The 15,964-nt window shown below is 39.6% G+C and overlaps 2 non-coding genes across 2 annotated transcripts; one reads left to right on the top strand and one right to left on the bottom strand.

Annotated features, from left to right (window-relative positions):
- Positions 1-9,364: 9,364 nt before the first annotated feature.
- On the top strand, positions 9,365-9,472 carry LOC148577671 (small nucleolar RNA R71). Its single transcript, XR_015904229.1, has one exon. It is a non-coding gene; the product is annotated as a small nucleolar RNA R71 (small nucleolar RNA).
- Positions 9,473-13,835: 4,363 nt separating this feature from the next.
- On the bottom strand, positions 13,836-13,943 carry LOC148577670 (small nucleolar RNA R71). The gene has a single exon (XR_015903280.1). It is a non-coding gene; the product is annotated as a small nucleolar RNA R71 (small nucleolar RNA).
- Between the last annotated feature and the right edge of the window lie 2,021 nt (positions 13,944-15,964).

The following is a 15,964-nucleotide window of genomic DNA, read 5'->3' as shown; positions in this document are numbered from 1 at the left end:
AGTGGGCCACATGAGAGTATCGGCGCATGCAAATCTGTGGATGACAGATAAGCAAAAGAATGATGGAACAGCCTTCCATACTTTTCACACTATGGTCAGAGGGAAGATCATGTACTTTCATCTAGACAGGGTGAAAGAGATCTTCAAACTAGCTCTGTAAAAGGGTTGAAGGGTTGAAGCCAACCAAAATCTGGATCAAGTCCTAGAAGACATATGCCTACCCGGAACTCAACGGATTGAGTACATAAAAGGGGAGACATGCCAGCTAAAAAGGGCAAACCTCAAGCCTATTACTAGAGGATGGCTAGACTTCATTGGGCGTTCTATACTCTCCACAAGTAACCACTTTGAAGTTAATATTCTGAGAGCTGTTATTATTCACTGCATCATGATGGGGAATGAGGTACAAGTCCACCAAATAATCCCCCGTGAGATTTACAAGTTGGCAAATAGGGTGTCTACTAATGCCATGCTGGCTTATCCAAATCTCATCTTTCGCCTATGCCAAGAGGCTAAGGTTCAGGTCCCATCAGACCATTTTATTCTAGTGGAAAAACCAATCACCAAGTAGGTGATGGAGAGTTCCAAGATAGAAGAGGATCAACTCAAAAGGAAGGCACCTGAGCCTCCCCAAGAGATCCCTCTAATGGAGTATTCGGACCAGCTAAAGGCATCTGTAATACACTTGCAGAGTACTTTAGATCAGCTCAGAGAGGAGCAGAAAGATCATACTAGCATGATTTATAAACTGATCAAGGAGCAGGAGAAGCAAGGGTGTAGCTGGAGGAGCTGAAGCACCAGAAGCTCTCCCCTGAAGAGCCATACATCCCTCACCAGAAGAGCCCAGAGCCTCTCAAGCTGAAGGTTGTTGAGTTTCAACTCTATGACTATTCATATTCCTGTCTCACATATTTCCATCCTAATTTAGAGTTGCATGATTACTAGTAGTATTTATGTCTTTATTTTTATTTTTATTTTATGTCTTTTAATTTCTAGTATTACATAAGCATTAGTAGTAATTAATTAATTTTTTTCCAATTAGCTTTAACTTAAAATAGTAGATTTTTTTAGAAGAATTAAATATGCATAAATTTTTGAGTTTTTCAATAAAGAATAGTTAATTATTTTGATGTGGTGTCATTGCTTTAGTTTTCTGAATGTATGAATAAATAGTGCATATTTGAAGTTAAATTTTAGGATGCTAGCTCTTGAAAGAATGAAGAAAAAGAAAAAATATTATTTATAATCTGAAAAATCAATAGAATTGATTCTTGAAGCAAGAAAAAGTAGCAAAAAGAAAAAGAAAAAGCTTGCATACAAAAAAAAAAGTGGCAAAAAAGAAAAGAAAATAGAAAAAAAAGGGCAAGCAGAAAAAGCCAATAGCTCTTTAAACCAAAAGGTAAGAGCAAAAAGCCAGTAACCCTTTAAACTAAAAGGCAAGGGTAAAAAGGATCCAAGGCTTTGAGCATTAATGGATAGGAGGGCCTACAAGGAATAAAATCCTGGCCTAAGCGGCTCAACTAAGCTGTCCCTAACCATGTGCTTGTGGCGTGAAGTTGTCAAGTGAAAAGCTTGAGACTGAGCGGTTAAAGTCATAATCCAAAGCAAAAAGAGTGTGCTCAAGAACTCTGGACACCTCTATCTGGGGACTCAAGCAAAGATGATTCACAATCTGAAAAGGTTCACCCATCTAAAGTGTCTGTGGCATTATTGTATCCGGTGGTAATACTGGAAAACAAGGTGCTTAGGGTCATGGCCAATGCTCTAAAAAGCTGTTTTCAAGAATAAAAAAGAACTGAACTAGGAGAATCAATAATATCATCTGGACTCTAAGTTCCTAAAGATGCTAGCCATCCTGAGTTTCAATGGATAGTGAGATGCCAAAACTATTTAGAAGCAAAAAACTGCTAAGTCCCGCTCATCTAATTGAAACTGAGCTTCATTGGAAACTCTGGAATTTATTGTATCTTACTCTTCTTTTAATCCAATTGGTTTTGGGTTGCTTGGGGACATGCAACAGTTTAAGTTTGGTGATGTGATGAGCGGATATTTTATACGCTTTTTGGCGTAGTTTTCATATAGTTTTTAGTATGTTTTGTTTAGTTTTTATTAAGTTTTTACAGGTTTTATTGTTAAAATCACATTTTTAGATTCTGAGTTTGTGTGTTTTTGTACAATTTCAGGTAATTTTTGGCTGAAATTGAGGAGTTGGAGCAAAAGTCTAATTCAGAGACAGAGAAAGCACTGCAGATGCTATCCAAATATGACCTCCTTACACTCAGAAGAGCTTTTCTAGAGATATAGAAGTCCCCATGGGGCATTCTCAACGGCTATGGAAAGCTAACTTCTAGAGATTTCTAGTAATATTTAATAGTCCATACTTTGCTTCGGATTAGAAGGCCTAAAACTGGCATCCAACTCCAACCTCCTGCCCCTTTCCTGGCATCCAGCGCCCAAGGAGCAGAGCCCAGCATCCAAACACCCAGAGAAGACCCTCTAACTGGCATTTCACGCCCGAAAGACCTCTTAACACGTGGATCTCATCAATGCTCAGCCCAAACACTCACCAAGTAGCCCCAGAAGTGGATTTTAGCACTAAAAAGACTGTTATACCCTTACTAGTCATTAGTTTAGTATTTAAGAGTTATTTTACATAACCATTCAAACAATTACACATTATATTCGAGTTTTACCATTGTATTTCCTTTCAGTATGAGTTTCTAAACCTCATAAGTTGAGGGGAGGAGCCCTACTGAGTCCTATGAATTAATAAAAGTATTACTGTTTCTTCTTCATTCCTGTTTGATTTATTTCTAAGATGTATATTCGATCTTCATCGTGGTGGATAGGATGATCAGTGACAATCAGCTCTGTTCATCACATTAAGACGAACGTGCTTGACAAACACCCGCGTCTACTTGGGTTCGTGTGAATACGTGACTGGAAAGCACGAGCCAACAGCTATGTTTATATATCTCTCAGACGGTTAATCCACGACTTTGTTGGGGACTTCTCGAGACACCAGTTCAGTTAATTTCAAGGGAGATTAGGGTCTCCATGGTATATGCTAGAATCCTAAAAAGTAGCATCCTCTGATTTGGAAGATTCGGCCTTGTTTGTGGCGTTTTGAGTAGGATCGCCAAGAGAATGAGCTGCTAGCGCTTCACCCTTCATCAGATTGGATGACCACGGCCAATGGTGTTCAATCTATAGTAGAGGAGATCAATGACCACGGCCCATGGCTTTGATCACATACAGCCTGCCATAGAAGAGATCACTCCCAAGCAAGGAAGACAGTAATACCAGAGTTAATTCAGAAAGGCTAAGCAACTCCATTCCTTAATTATAACCCTTTTACTGATTTCTTTGATAAAATACCTTATACCCTTCTCTCATATTTCTTTTACTGATTCCATTCAAATTCATAATCAAACTGCATTCAAACATAATGAACCTTCTGATCTACCTGACTAAGACTTACAAGATAACCATAGTTTTCTTCAAGCCAACAATCCTCGTGGGATCGACCCTGACTCGCTCAGGTATTACTTGGACGACCCAGTGCACTTGCTGGTACAACAGTAAAAAAGTGTGGGGATTCATGCTACCATTGCAAGCCCTCTTTAGGTTCAATCTTGGAAAGGTGGTCAGCTACTTGATTTTCGGACCCTTTCCTGTCTTTGATCTCAATATCAAACTCCTGAAGGAGTAGCACTGGTATGCGAAATTGCTACTCAGGTTGTGAATTATTGTTCGAAATTAATTCCCTAGCGATGGCACCAAAAACGGATGCACAGAACCATGGTCTAAACATATCTTCACAACTTCGCATAACTAACCAGCAAGTGCATTGGGTCGTCCAAGTAATACCTTACGTGAGTAAAGGTCGAATCCCACAGAGATTGTTGGTATGAAGCAAGCTATGGTCACCTTGTAAATCTCAGTCAGGCGGATATAAAGTAGTTATGGAGTTTTCGAAATTAATAATAAAAGAAGGATAAAAAAACTTATATAAATCGTTGGTGAGAATTTCAGATAAGCGTATGGAGATGCATTCGTTCCTCTGAACCTCCGCTTTCCTGCTGTCTTCATCCAATCAGTCTTACTCCTTTCCATGGCTGGCTTTATGCAAGGGCATCACCGTTGTCAGTGGCTACATCCCCTCCTCTTGTGAAAATGGTCCAAGATGCCCTGTCACGGCACGGCTAATCATCTGAGGTTCCCGATCATGCTGGAATAGGATTCACCTTCCTTTTGTGTCTGTCACTACACCCAGCACTCGCGAGTTTGAAGCTCGTCACAGTCATTCAATCATTGAATCCTACTCAGAATACCACAGACAAGGTTTAGACTTTCCGGATTCTCTTAAATGCCGCCATCATTCTAGCTTACACCACGAAGATTCCGATTAAGAGATCTAAGAGACACTCATTGAATCTAAGGTAGAACGGAGGTGGTTGTCAGGCACGCGTTCATAGGGAATGATGATGATTGTCACATTCATCACATTCAGGTTGAAGTGCGAATGAATATCTTAGAAGTGAAATAAAATGAATTGAATAGAAAACAGCAGTACTTTGCATTAATCTTTGAGGAACAGCAGAGCTCCACACCTTAATCTATGGAGTGTAGAAACTCTACCGTCGAAAATTCATAAGTGATAATGGAGTTCATTGTTCTCGGCCCCAGAGGGGAACCGGAGTAACCAAGACTCCGAATACAATGATAAAAAGTTCTATTTATAATAAACTAGTCACTAGGGTTTACAGAAGTAAGTAATTGATGCATAAATCCACTTCCGGGGCCCACTTGGTGTGTGCTTGGGCTGAGCTTGAAGTCTACACGTGGAGAGGTCATTCTTGGAGTTGAACGCCAGCTTTTGTGCCAATTTGGGCGTTGAACTCCACTTTGCAACTTGTTTCTGGCGCTGGACGCCAGAATTGGGCAGAGAGCTGGCGTTGAACGCCAGTTTGCGTCCTTTAAACTTGGGCAAAGTATGGACTATTATATATTGCTGAAAAGCCCTGGATGTCTACTTTCCCACGCAATTGGAAGCGCGCCATTTTGAGTTCTGTAGCTCCAGAAAATCCATTTTGAGTGTAGGGAGGTCAGAATCCAACAGCATCAGCAGTCCTTCTTCAACCTCTGAATCTGATTTTTGCTCAACTCCCTCAATTTCAGCCAGAAAATACCTGAAATCACAAAAAAACACACAAACTCATAGTAAAGTCCAGAAATGTGAATTTAACATAAAAACTAATGAAAACATCCCTAAAAGTAACTAGATTCTACTAAAAACATACTAAAAACAATGCCAAAAAGCGTATAAATTATCCGCTCATCACAACACCAAACTTAAATTGTTGCTTGTCCCCAAGAAACTGAAAATCAAATAGGATAAAAAGAAGAGAATATACCATAAATTCCAAACTATCAATGAAACATAGCTCCAATCAAATGAGCGGGACTTATAGCTTTTTGCCTCTTGAATAGTTCTGGCATCTCACTTTATCCATTGAGGTTCAGAATGATTGGCATCTATACGAACTCAGAGTTCAGATAGTGTTATTGATTCTCCTAGTTCAGTATGATGATTCTTGAACACAGCTATTTTATGAGTCTTGGCCGTGGCCCTAAGCACTTTGTTTTCCAGTATTACCACCGGATACATAAATGCCACAGACACATAATTGGGTGAACCTTTTCAGATTGTGACTCAGCTTTGCTAAAGTCCCCAATTAGAGGTGTCCAGGGTTCTTAAGCACACTCTTTTTTTTTTGCTTTGGACCTTGACTTTAACCGCTCAGTCTCAAGTTTTCACTTGATACCTACACGCCACAAGCACATGGTTAGGGACAACTTGGTTTAGCCGCTTAGACCAGGATTTTATTCCTTTAGGCCCTCCTATCCACTGATGCTCAAATCCTTGGGATCCTTTTTATTTGCCCTTGCCTTTTGGTTTTAAGGGTTATTGGCTTTTTGCTCTTGCCTCTTGGTTTTAAGAGCTTTTGGCTTTTTCTGCTTGCTTTTTCTTTGTATTTCTTTTTCGCCTATTCTTTTTTTTCTGCAAGCTTTGTTCTTTGCTGCTTTTTCTTGCTTCAAGAATCATTTTTATAATTTTTCAGATTATCAAATAACATGTCTCCTTGTCATCATTCTTTCAAGAGCCAACATATTTAACATTCTTAAACAACAACTTCAAAAGACATATGCGCTGTTTAAGCATACATTCAGAAAACAAGAAGCATTGTCACCACATCAATATAATTAAACTAAGTTCAAGGATAAATTCAAAACTCATGTACTTCTTGTTCTTTTGAATTAAAACATTTTTCATTTAAGAGAGGTGATGGATTCATAGGACATTCATAACTTTAAGACAAAGTTACTAACTACTAATGATCATGTAATGAAGACACAAACATAGATAAGCACATAACATAGAAAACGAAAAACAGAAGAAATAAGAACAAGGAATGAATACAGCTTAGTGATGGTGGTGTTTCCTTCTTGAGGAACCAATGATGTCCTTGAGCTCTTCTATGTCTCTTCCTTGTCTTTGTTGCTCCTCCCTCATTGCTTTTTGATCTTCTCTAATTTCATGAAGGATGATGGAGTGTTCTTGATGTTCCACCCTTAATTGTCCCATGTTGGAACTTAATTCTCCTAGGGAGGGTTGATTTTCTCCCAAAATTTATGTGGAGGCAAGTGCATCCCTTGATGTATCTCAGGGATTTCTTGATGATGAGCTTCTTCATGTGCCTGTTGAGATTCATGAATGTGCTCTCTTGTTTGCTCCATACTTTTCTTAGTGATGGGATTGTGAGATGAATCTTTCCTTCTCCCATGGCTCAGAGGTGGAAGCATTTGTCTTCCCTTTCCTCTTACTTGAGGTTTCTCTGGCCTTAGGTGCCATTAATGGTAATGGAAAAACAAAAAGCTTATGCTTTTACCACACCAAACTTAGAATATTGCTCGCCCTCGAGCAAGAGAAGAAAGAATAGATGAAGAAGAAGAAGATATAGAGGAGATAGAGGGATGTGTGTATGGATGTGAGTGGTGAATGGAAAACAGAAGGGATGACCATGAATGGAGAGAGAGAGGCTGAGGTGGGTGGGGATCCTGTGAGATTCATAGATCCTGAGAGGATCCTGTGGGGTCCACAGATCCTGAGGTGTTCAAGGAATTACAACCTTGCACCAAATTAGGCATGTAAAATGCCCTTGCACACAACTCTGGGCGTTCAACGCCAGGTTGGTGCCCATTTTGGGCGTTCAACGCCCATTTGTTGCCCATTTCTGGTGTTGAACGCCAGAACCATGCTTGTTCTGGGCGTTCAGCGCCAGCTCTTCTCCAGGGTGCAATTCTGGCATTCAGCGCCCAGATGCTGCCCATTTTGGGTGTTCAGCGCCCAGATACTGCCCATTTTGGGCATTCAGCGCCAGAACCATGCTCTGTTCTGGCGTTGAACGCCAGACAGGTGCTTCCTCCAGGGTGTGATTTTTCTTCCGCTGTTTTTGATTCTGTTTGTAAATTTTTCGTTTATTTTGTGACTCGACATGATCATGAACCTAAGAAAACATGAAAAACAAAAATAAAATTAGATAAGTAAACATTGGGTTGCCTCCCAACAAGCGCTTCTTTAATGTCAATAGCTTGACAGTGGGCTCTCATGGAGCCTCACAGATGTGCAGAGCTTTGTTGAGACCTCCCAACACCAAACTTAGAGTTTGGATATGGGGGTTTGGCACCAAACTTAGAGTTTGGTTGTGGCCTCCCAACACCAAACTTAGAGTTTGACTGTGGGGGCTTTGGTTGACTCTGCTTTGAGAGAAGCTTTTTCTGCTTCCTCTCCATGGATGCAGAGAGAGATCCTTGAGTTGTAAACACAAGGTTGTCCTTATTTAATTGAAGGATCAATTCTCCTCTGTCCACATCAATCACAGCTCTTGCTGTGGCTAGGAAAGGTCTTTCTAGGATGATGGATTCATCCTCTTCCTTTCCAGTATCCAGGACTATGAAATCAGCAGGGATGTAAAGGCCTTCAACCTTTACTAACACGTCTTCTACTTGTCCATAAGCCTGTTTTCTTGAATTGTCTGCCATCTCTAATGAGATTTTAGCAGCTTGCACCCCATAGATTCCCAGTTTCTCTATTACAGAGAGGGGCATAAGGTTTATTCCTGAACCAAGGTCACACAGAGCCTTAAAGATCATGGTGCCTATGGTACAAGGTATTATGAACTTTCCAGGATCCTGTCTCTTCTGAGGCAATGTCAGTTGATCCAGATCACTTAGTTCATTGGTGAACAAGGGAGGTTCATCTTCCCAAGTTTTAAAACCAAATAATTTGGCATTTAGCTTCATGATTGCACCAAGGAACTTGGCAGCTTGCTCTTTAGTAACATCCTCATTCTCTTCAGAAGAGGAATACTCATCAGAGTTCATGAATGGCATAAGGAGGTTCAATGGAATCTCTATGGTCTCTAGATGAGTCTCAGATTCCTTGGTTCCTCAAAGGGAAGCTCCTTATTGATCACTGGACGTCCCAGGAGGTCTTCCTCCTTGGGATTCACGTCCTCTCCTTCCTTCACAGGTTCGGCCATGGTGATTAATTCAATGGCCTTGCACTCTCCTTTTGATTTTCTTCTGTATTGCTTGGGAGAGTACTAGGAGGGATTTCAGTGATCCTTTTACTCAGCTGGCCCACTTGTGCTTCCAAATTTCTAATGGAAGACCTTGTTTCATTCATGAAACTCACAGTGGCCTTAGATAGATCAGAGACTAAATTTGCTAAGCTAGATGGATTCTGCTCAGAATTCTCTGTCTGTTGCTGAGTGGATGATGGAAAAGGCTTGCTATTGCTAAACCTGTTTCTTCCACCATTATTAAAGCCTTGTTGAGGCTTTTGATCCTTCCATGAGAGATTTGGGTGATTTCTCCATGATGGATTGTAGGTGTTTCCATATGGTTCACCCATGTATTTTAACTCTGCTATTGCAGGGTTCTCAGGATCATAAGCTTCTTCCTCAGAAGATGCCTCTTGAGTACTGTTGGATGCTGCTTGCATTCCATTCAGACTCTGAGAAATCATATTGACTTGCTGAGTCAATATTTTGTTCTGAGCCAATATGGCATTCAGAGTATCAATTTTAGGAACTCACTTCTTCATAGGCGTCCCATTACTCACAGGATTCCTCTCAGAAGTGTACATAAACTGGTTATTAGCAACCATGTCAATGAGTTCTTGAGCTTCTGTAGGCATTTTCTTTAGGTGAATGGATCCACCTGTAGAAGTATCCAATGACATCTTTGATAGCTCAGATAAACCATCATAGAATATATCCAGGATGGTCCATTCTGAAAGCATGTCAGAAGGACACTTTTTGGTCAGCTGCTTGTATCTTTCCCAAGCTTCATAGAGGGATTCACTTTCTTTCTGTCTGAAGGTTTGAACATCAGCTCTAAGCTTGCTCAGCTTTTGAGGAGGAAAGAACTTGGCTAAGAAAGCCGTGACCAGCTTATCCCAAGAGTTCAGGCTGTCTTTGGGTTGAGATTCCAACCATATTCTAGCTCTGTCTCTTACAGCAAAAGGGAAAAGCATGAGTGATGAGCGGATAATTTATACGCTTTTTGGCATTGTTTTTAGTATGTTTTTAGTAGGATCTAGTCATTTTTAGGGATGTTTTCATTAGTTTTTATGTTAAATTCACATTTCTGGACTTTACTATGAGTTTGTGTGTTTTTCTGTGATTTCAGGTATTTTCTGGCTGAAATTGAGGGACTTGAGCAAAAATCAGATTCAGAGGTTGAAGAAGGACGGCTGATGCTGTTGGATTCTGACCTCCCTACACTCAAAGTGGATTTTCTGGAGCTACAGAACTTGAAATGGCGCGCTTCCAATTGCGTTGGAAAGTAGACATCTAGGGCTTTCCAGCAATATATAATAGTCCATACTTTGGCCAAGAATTGACGACGTAAACTGGCGTTCAACGCCAGCCATCTGCCCAAATCTGGCGTCCAGCGCCAGAAAAGGATCCAAAACCAGAGTTGAACGCCCAAACTGGCACAGAAACTGGCGTTCAAATCCACAAATGGCCTCTGGACGTGCTACACATAAGCTCAGCCCAAACACACACCAAGTGGGCCCAGGAAGTGGATTTATGCATCAATTACTTACTCATGTAAACCCTAGTAGCTAGTTTATTATAAATAGGACCCTTTACTAGTCTTTTTGACCATCTTTGGATTACCTTATGATCCTTTGATCACGTTTTAGGGGGCTGGCCATCTCGGCCATGCCTGAACCTTCACATATGTATTTTCATACGGTAGAGTTTCTACACTCCATAGATTAAGGTGTGGAGCTCTGCTGTTCCTCAAAGATTAATGCAAAGTACTACTGTTTTCTATTCAATTCATCTTATTTCGCTTCTAAGATATCCATTCGCACCCAAGAATGTGATGAAGGTGATGATTATGTGTGACGCTCATCACCGTCTCCCCTATGAACACGTGCCTGACAAACACTTCCGTTCTACATGAAATAAGCTAGAATGAATATCTCTTAGATCTCCTAAACAGAATCTTCGTGGCGTAAGCTAGAATGATGGCAGCATTCAAGAGAATCCGGAAGGTCTAAACCTTGTTTGTGGTATTCTGAGTAGGATTCAATGATTGAATGACTGTGACGAGCTTCAAACTCGCGATTGTTGGGCGTTAGTGACAGACGCAAAAGGAGGGTGAATCCTATTCCAGCATGATCGGGAACCGACAGATGAATAGCCGTGCCGTGACAGGGTGCGTGAGCATATTATTCACTGAGAGGAGGGGATGTAGCCACTGACAACGGTAATGCCCTTGCATAAAGCCAGCCATGGAAAGGAGTAAGACTGATTGGATGAAGATAGCAGGAAAGCAGAGGTTCAGAGGAACGAAAGCATCTCCATTCGCTTATCTGAAATTCCTACCAATGAATTACATAAGTATCTCTATCCCTATTTTATTAATTAATATTCGAAAACTCCATGATTATTTTATATCCGCCTGACTGAGATTTACAAGGTGACCATAGCTTGCTTCATACCAACAATCTCCGTGGGATTCGACCCTTACTCACGTAAGGTATTACTTGGACGACCCAGTGCACTTGCTGGTTAGTTGTATCGAAGTTGTGACAGACTGTAAAACTAGATCAGAGTATCTGGCCTAAGAAGCCACTACCAGAGATCACAATTTCGTGCACCAAGTTTTTGGCACCGTTGCCGGGGATTGTTTGAGTTTTCGGCAAGCTTTTGGTCCGGTAACATCAGTGCCAGATTCCCTTTTGATCCGGCAACAGCACCAAGTTTTTGGCGCCGTTGCTGGGGATTGTCTGAGTTTGGACAACTGACGGTTCATCTTGTTGCTCAGATTAGGTAATTTTCTTTTCGTTTTGTTTTCAAAAATCTTTCAAAAATATTTTCAAAAATCTCTCATCTGTTTTCGAAAAAAATAAAAATGTTTTCAAAAATAAAATATTTTTCTTCAGAATTTTTAAGAATGAATTCTAGTGTTTCATGAAGCATGTGAAGCCTGGCTGGCTGTAAAGCCATGTCTAAATTCTTTTGGATTGAGGCTTCCAAACTATCAGAGTTAAGTTACATACTTGATAAATGATGAGCAGCAATTTGTTATCAAGATCAATATACTCTGATGTTAAATGCTGAAGCTTGGCTGGCCATTGGCCATGTCTAGTGTTTTGGACTGGAGCTTTCATTGAAAGCTTGGCTGGCTAGTGAGCCATGTCTAATTCCTGGACTGAAGCTTTAGACTAACATGGCAAGATTCCTGGAATTCATATTAAAAATTTTGGAATCCTTATTTTTCTTTTTCATATAATTTTCGAAAAAAATTACCAAAAAAAATTAGAAAATCATAAAAATCAAAAATATTTTTCTATTTCTTGTTTGAGTCTTGAGTCATATCATAAGTTTGGTGTCACTTGCATATGCATCTTGCATTTTTTCGAAAATATCATGCATTAATAGTGTTCTTCATGATCTTCAAGTTGTTCTTGGTAAGTCTTCTTGTTTGATCTTGATGATTTTTTGTTTTGTGTCTTTTCATGTTTATCATATGCATTCTTGAATTCTTAGTGCCTAAGCATTAAAGAACTCTAAGTTTGGTGTCTTGCATGTTTTCTTTGCATTAAAAATTTTTCAAAATTGTGTCTTGATGTTCATCATGATCTTCAAAGTGTTCTTGGTGTTCATCTTGACATTCATAGCATTCTTGCATGCATCACATGTTTTGATCTAAAAAATTTCATGCATTGCATCTTTTGGTGTTTTTCTCTCTTGCATCATAAAAATTCAAAAATCAAAAAAAATATCTTTCCCTTTTTCTCTCATCAAATTCGAAAATTTGGATTGACTTTTTCAAAAATTTTTAAAATCAAATTGTTTCTCATGAGTCAAATCAAATTTTCAATTTGAAAATCTTATCTTTTTCAAAATCTTTTTCAAAAATCAAATCTTTTTCAAAATTCTTAGTTATTTTCGAAAATTCCAAAAATATTTTTCAAAAATCTTTTTCTTATTTTTATATCAAATTTTCGAAAATAACATAATCAATTAATGTTTTGATTCAAAAATTTGAAGTTTGTTACTTACTTGTTAAGAAAGATTCAAACTTTAAGTTCTAGAATCATATCTTGTGATTTCTTATGAATCAAGTCATTAATTGAGATTTTAAAAATCAAATCTTTTTCAAAACTAATTTCAATCATATCTTTTCAAAAATATCTTCTTATCTTATCTTTTTCAAAAATATCTTTCCAAAATATCTTTTCTAACCTCCTAACTTCTTATCTTTTCAAAATTTGTTTCAACTAACTAACTAACTTTTTGTTTGTTTCTTAACTTTTTCAAAACTACCTAACTAACTCTCTCTCTCTAATTTTCGAAAATATCTCCCCTCTTTTTCAAAAATTTCTTGTTAATTAACTAATTATTTTTATTTTTTATTTTTGATTTCAAAAATTTTCGAAAATTACTAACATTTTTCAAAAACCATTTTCAAAAATCACTAACTCTTTTTCAAAATAATTTTCGAAAATTATCCCTCCTCCATCCTATTCTATTTATTCAGTCATATCCTAACATCTCATCTCACATCTCTTCCATTCGTACAGTTGTGTTTCTTCCTTTACATCACATTCTTTGTCTCCCCATCTTCTTCCACTCACACAGGAATCCCTATACTGTGGTATAAAGGATCTCCATTATTATTATTACTTTTCTTTTTCTCTCCTCTTTCTTATGAGCAGGGACAGAGAAAAAGGCATTCTTGTTGAAGCTGATCCAGAACCTGAAAGGACTCTGAAGAGAAAATTAAGAGAAGCTAAATTACAACAATCCAGAGGCAACTTGATTGAAAATTTCGAACAAGTAAAGGAGATGGCAGCCGAACCCAACAACAATGCAAGGAAAATGCTTGGTGACTTTACTGCACCTAATTCCAATTTACATGGAAGAAGCATCTCCATTCCTGCCATTGGAGCAAACAACTTTGAGCTGAAACCTCAGTTAGTTTCTCTGATGCAGCAGAACTGCAAGTTTCATGGACTTCCTTCTGACGATCCTTTTCAGTTCTTAACTGAATTCTTGCAGATATGTGATACTGTTAAGACTAATGGAGTAGATCCTGAAGTCTACAGGCTCATGCTTTTCCCTTTTGCTATAAGAGACAGAGCTAGATTATGGTTGGATTCTCAACCCAAAGACAGCCTGAACTCTTGGGATAAGCTGGTCACGGCTTTCTTAGCCAAGTACTTTCCTCCTCAAAAGCTGAGCAAGCTTAGAGCTGATGTTCAAACCTTCAGACAGAAAGAAGGTGAATCCCTCTATGAAGCTTGGGAAAGATACAAACAGTTGACCAAAAAGTGTCCTTCTGACATGCTTTCAGAATGGACCATCCTGGATATATTCTATGATGGTCTGTCTGAGTTATCTAAGATGTCATTGGATACCTCTGCAGGTGGATCCATTCACCTAAAGAAAATGCCTGCAGAAGCTCAAGAACTCATTGACATGGTTGCTAATAACCAGTTCATGTACACTTCTGAAAGAAATCCTGTGAACAATAGGACGCCTATGAAGAAGGGAGTTCTTGAAGTTGATACTCTGAATGCCATATTGGCTCAGAATAAAATATTGACTCAGCAAGTCAATATGATCTCTCAGAGTCTGCATGGAATGCAAGCTGCATCCAACAGTACTCAAGAGGCTTCTTCTGAAGAAGAAGCTTATGATCCTGAGAACCCTGCATTAGCAGAGGTAAATTACTTAGGTGAACCTTATGGAAACACCTATAACTCATCATGGAGAAATCATCCAAATTTCTCATGGAAGGATCAAAAGCCCAAACAAGGCTTTAATAATGGTGGAAGAAACAGGTTTAGCAATAGCAAGCCTTTTCCATCATCCACTCAGCAACAGACAGAGAACTCTGAACAAAATGCTTCTAATTTAGCAAATCTAGTCTCTGATCTATCTAAGGCCACTGTGAGTTTCATGAATGAAACAAGGTCTTCCATTAGAAATCTGGAAGCACAAGTGGGCCAGCTGAGTAAAAGGATCACTGAAATCCCTCCTAGTATTCTCCCAAGCAATACAGAAGAGAATCCAAAAGGAGAGTGCAAGGCCATTGACATAAGCGCCATGGCCGAACCTGTAAGGAGAGGAGAGGACGTAAATCCCAAGGAGGAAGACCTCCTGGGACGTCCAGTGATCAATAAGGAGCTTCCCTCTGAGGAACCAAAGGACTCTGAGGCTCATCTAGAGACCATAGAGATTCCATTGAACCTCCTTATGCCCTTCATGAGCTCTGATGAGTATTCCTCTTTTGAAGAGAATGAGGATGTCACTGAAGAGCAAACTGCCAAGTTTCTTGGTGCAATCATGAAGCTGAATGCCAAATTGTTTGGCATTGATACTTGGGAAGTTGAACCTCCCTTGTTCATCAATGAACTAAGTGATCTGGATCAACTGACATTGCCTCAGAAGAGACAGGATCCTGGAAAGTTCATAATACCTTGTACCATAGGCACCATGATCTTTAAGGCTCTGTGTGACCTTGGTTCAGGAATAAACCTCATGCCCCTCTCTGTAATAGAAAAACTGGGAATCTATGGGGTGCAAGCTGCTAAAATCTCATTAGAGATGGCAGACAGCTCAAGAAAACAGGCTTATGGACAAGTAGAAGATGTATTAGTAAAGGTTGAGGGCCTTTACATACCTACTGATTTCATAGTCTTGGATACTGGAAAGGAAGAGGATGAATCCATCATCCTAGGAAGACCTTTCCTGGCCACTGCAAGAGCTGTGATTGATGTTGACAGAGGTGAAATAGTCCTTCAATGGAATGAGGACTCCCTTGTGTTTAAAACTCAAGGATCTCCCTCTGCAACCATGAAGAGGAAGCATGAAAAGCTTCTCTCAAAGCAGAGTCAACCAGAGCCCCCACAGTCAAACTCTAAGTTTGGTGTTGGGAGGCCACAACCAAACTCTAAGTTTGGTGTTGAACTCCCATATCCAAACTCTAAGTTTGGTGTTGGAGAGTCTCAACAAAGCTCTGCACATCTGTGAGGCTCCATGAGAGCCCACTGTCAAGCTATTGACATTAAAGAAGCGCTTGTTGGGAGGCAACCCAATGTTTATCTAATTCTTACTTTTATTGTTTTTCATGTTTTCTTAGGTTCATGATCATGCGGAGTCACAAAATAAATATAAAAATTGAAAATGGAATCAAAAACAGCAGAAGAAAAATCACACCCTGGAGGAGCATCTGTCTGGCGTTCAAACGCCAGAACAGAGCATAGTTCTGGCGCTGAACACCCAGAATGGGAGCATCCTGGCGCTGAACACCCAGAACAAGCATGGTTCTGGCGTTCAATGCCAGAAATGGCAGCAAAGGGGCGTTG

Source organism: Arachis ipaensis, chromosome B1 (genome assembly GCF_059453495.1).
Source record: "Arachis ipaensis isolate K30076 ecotype BB chromosome B1, ASM5945349v1, whole genome shotgun sequence".
NCBI lineage: Eukaryota > Viridiplantae > Streptophyta > Magnoliopsida > Fabales > Fabaceae > Arachis > Arachis ipaensis.
The sequence above is the reverse complement of the archived record's forward strand: the minus strand, read 5'-3'. Positions and strand labels throughout refer to the sequence as shown.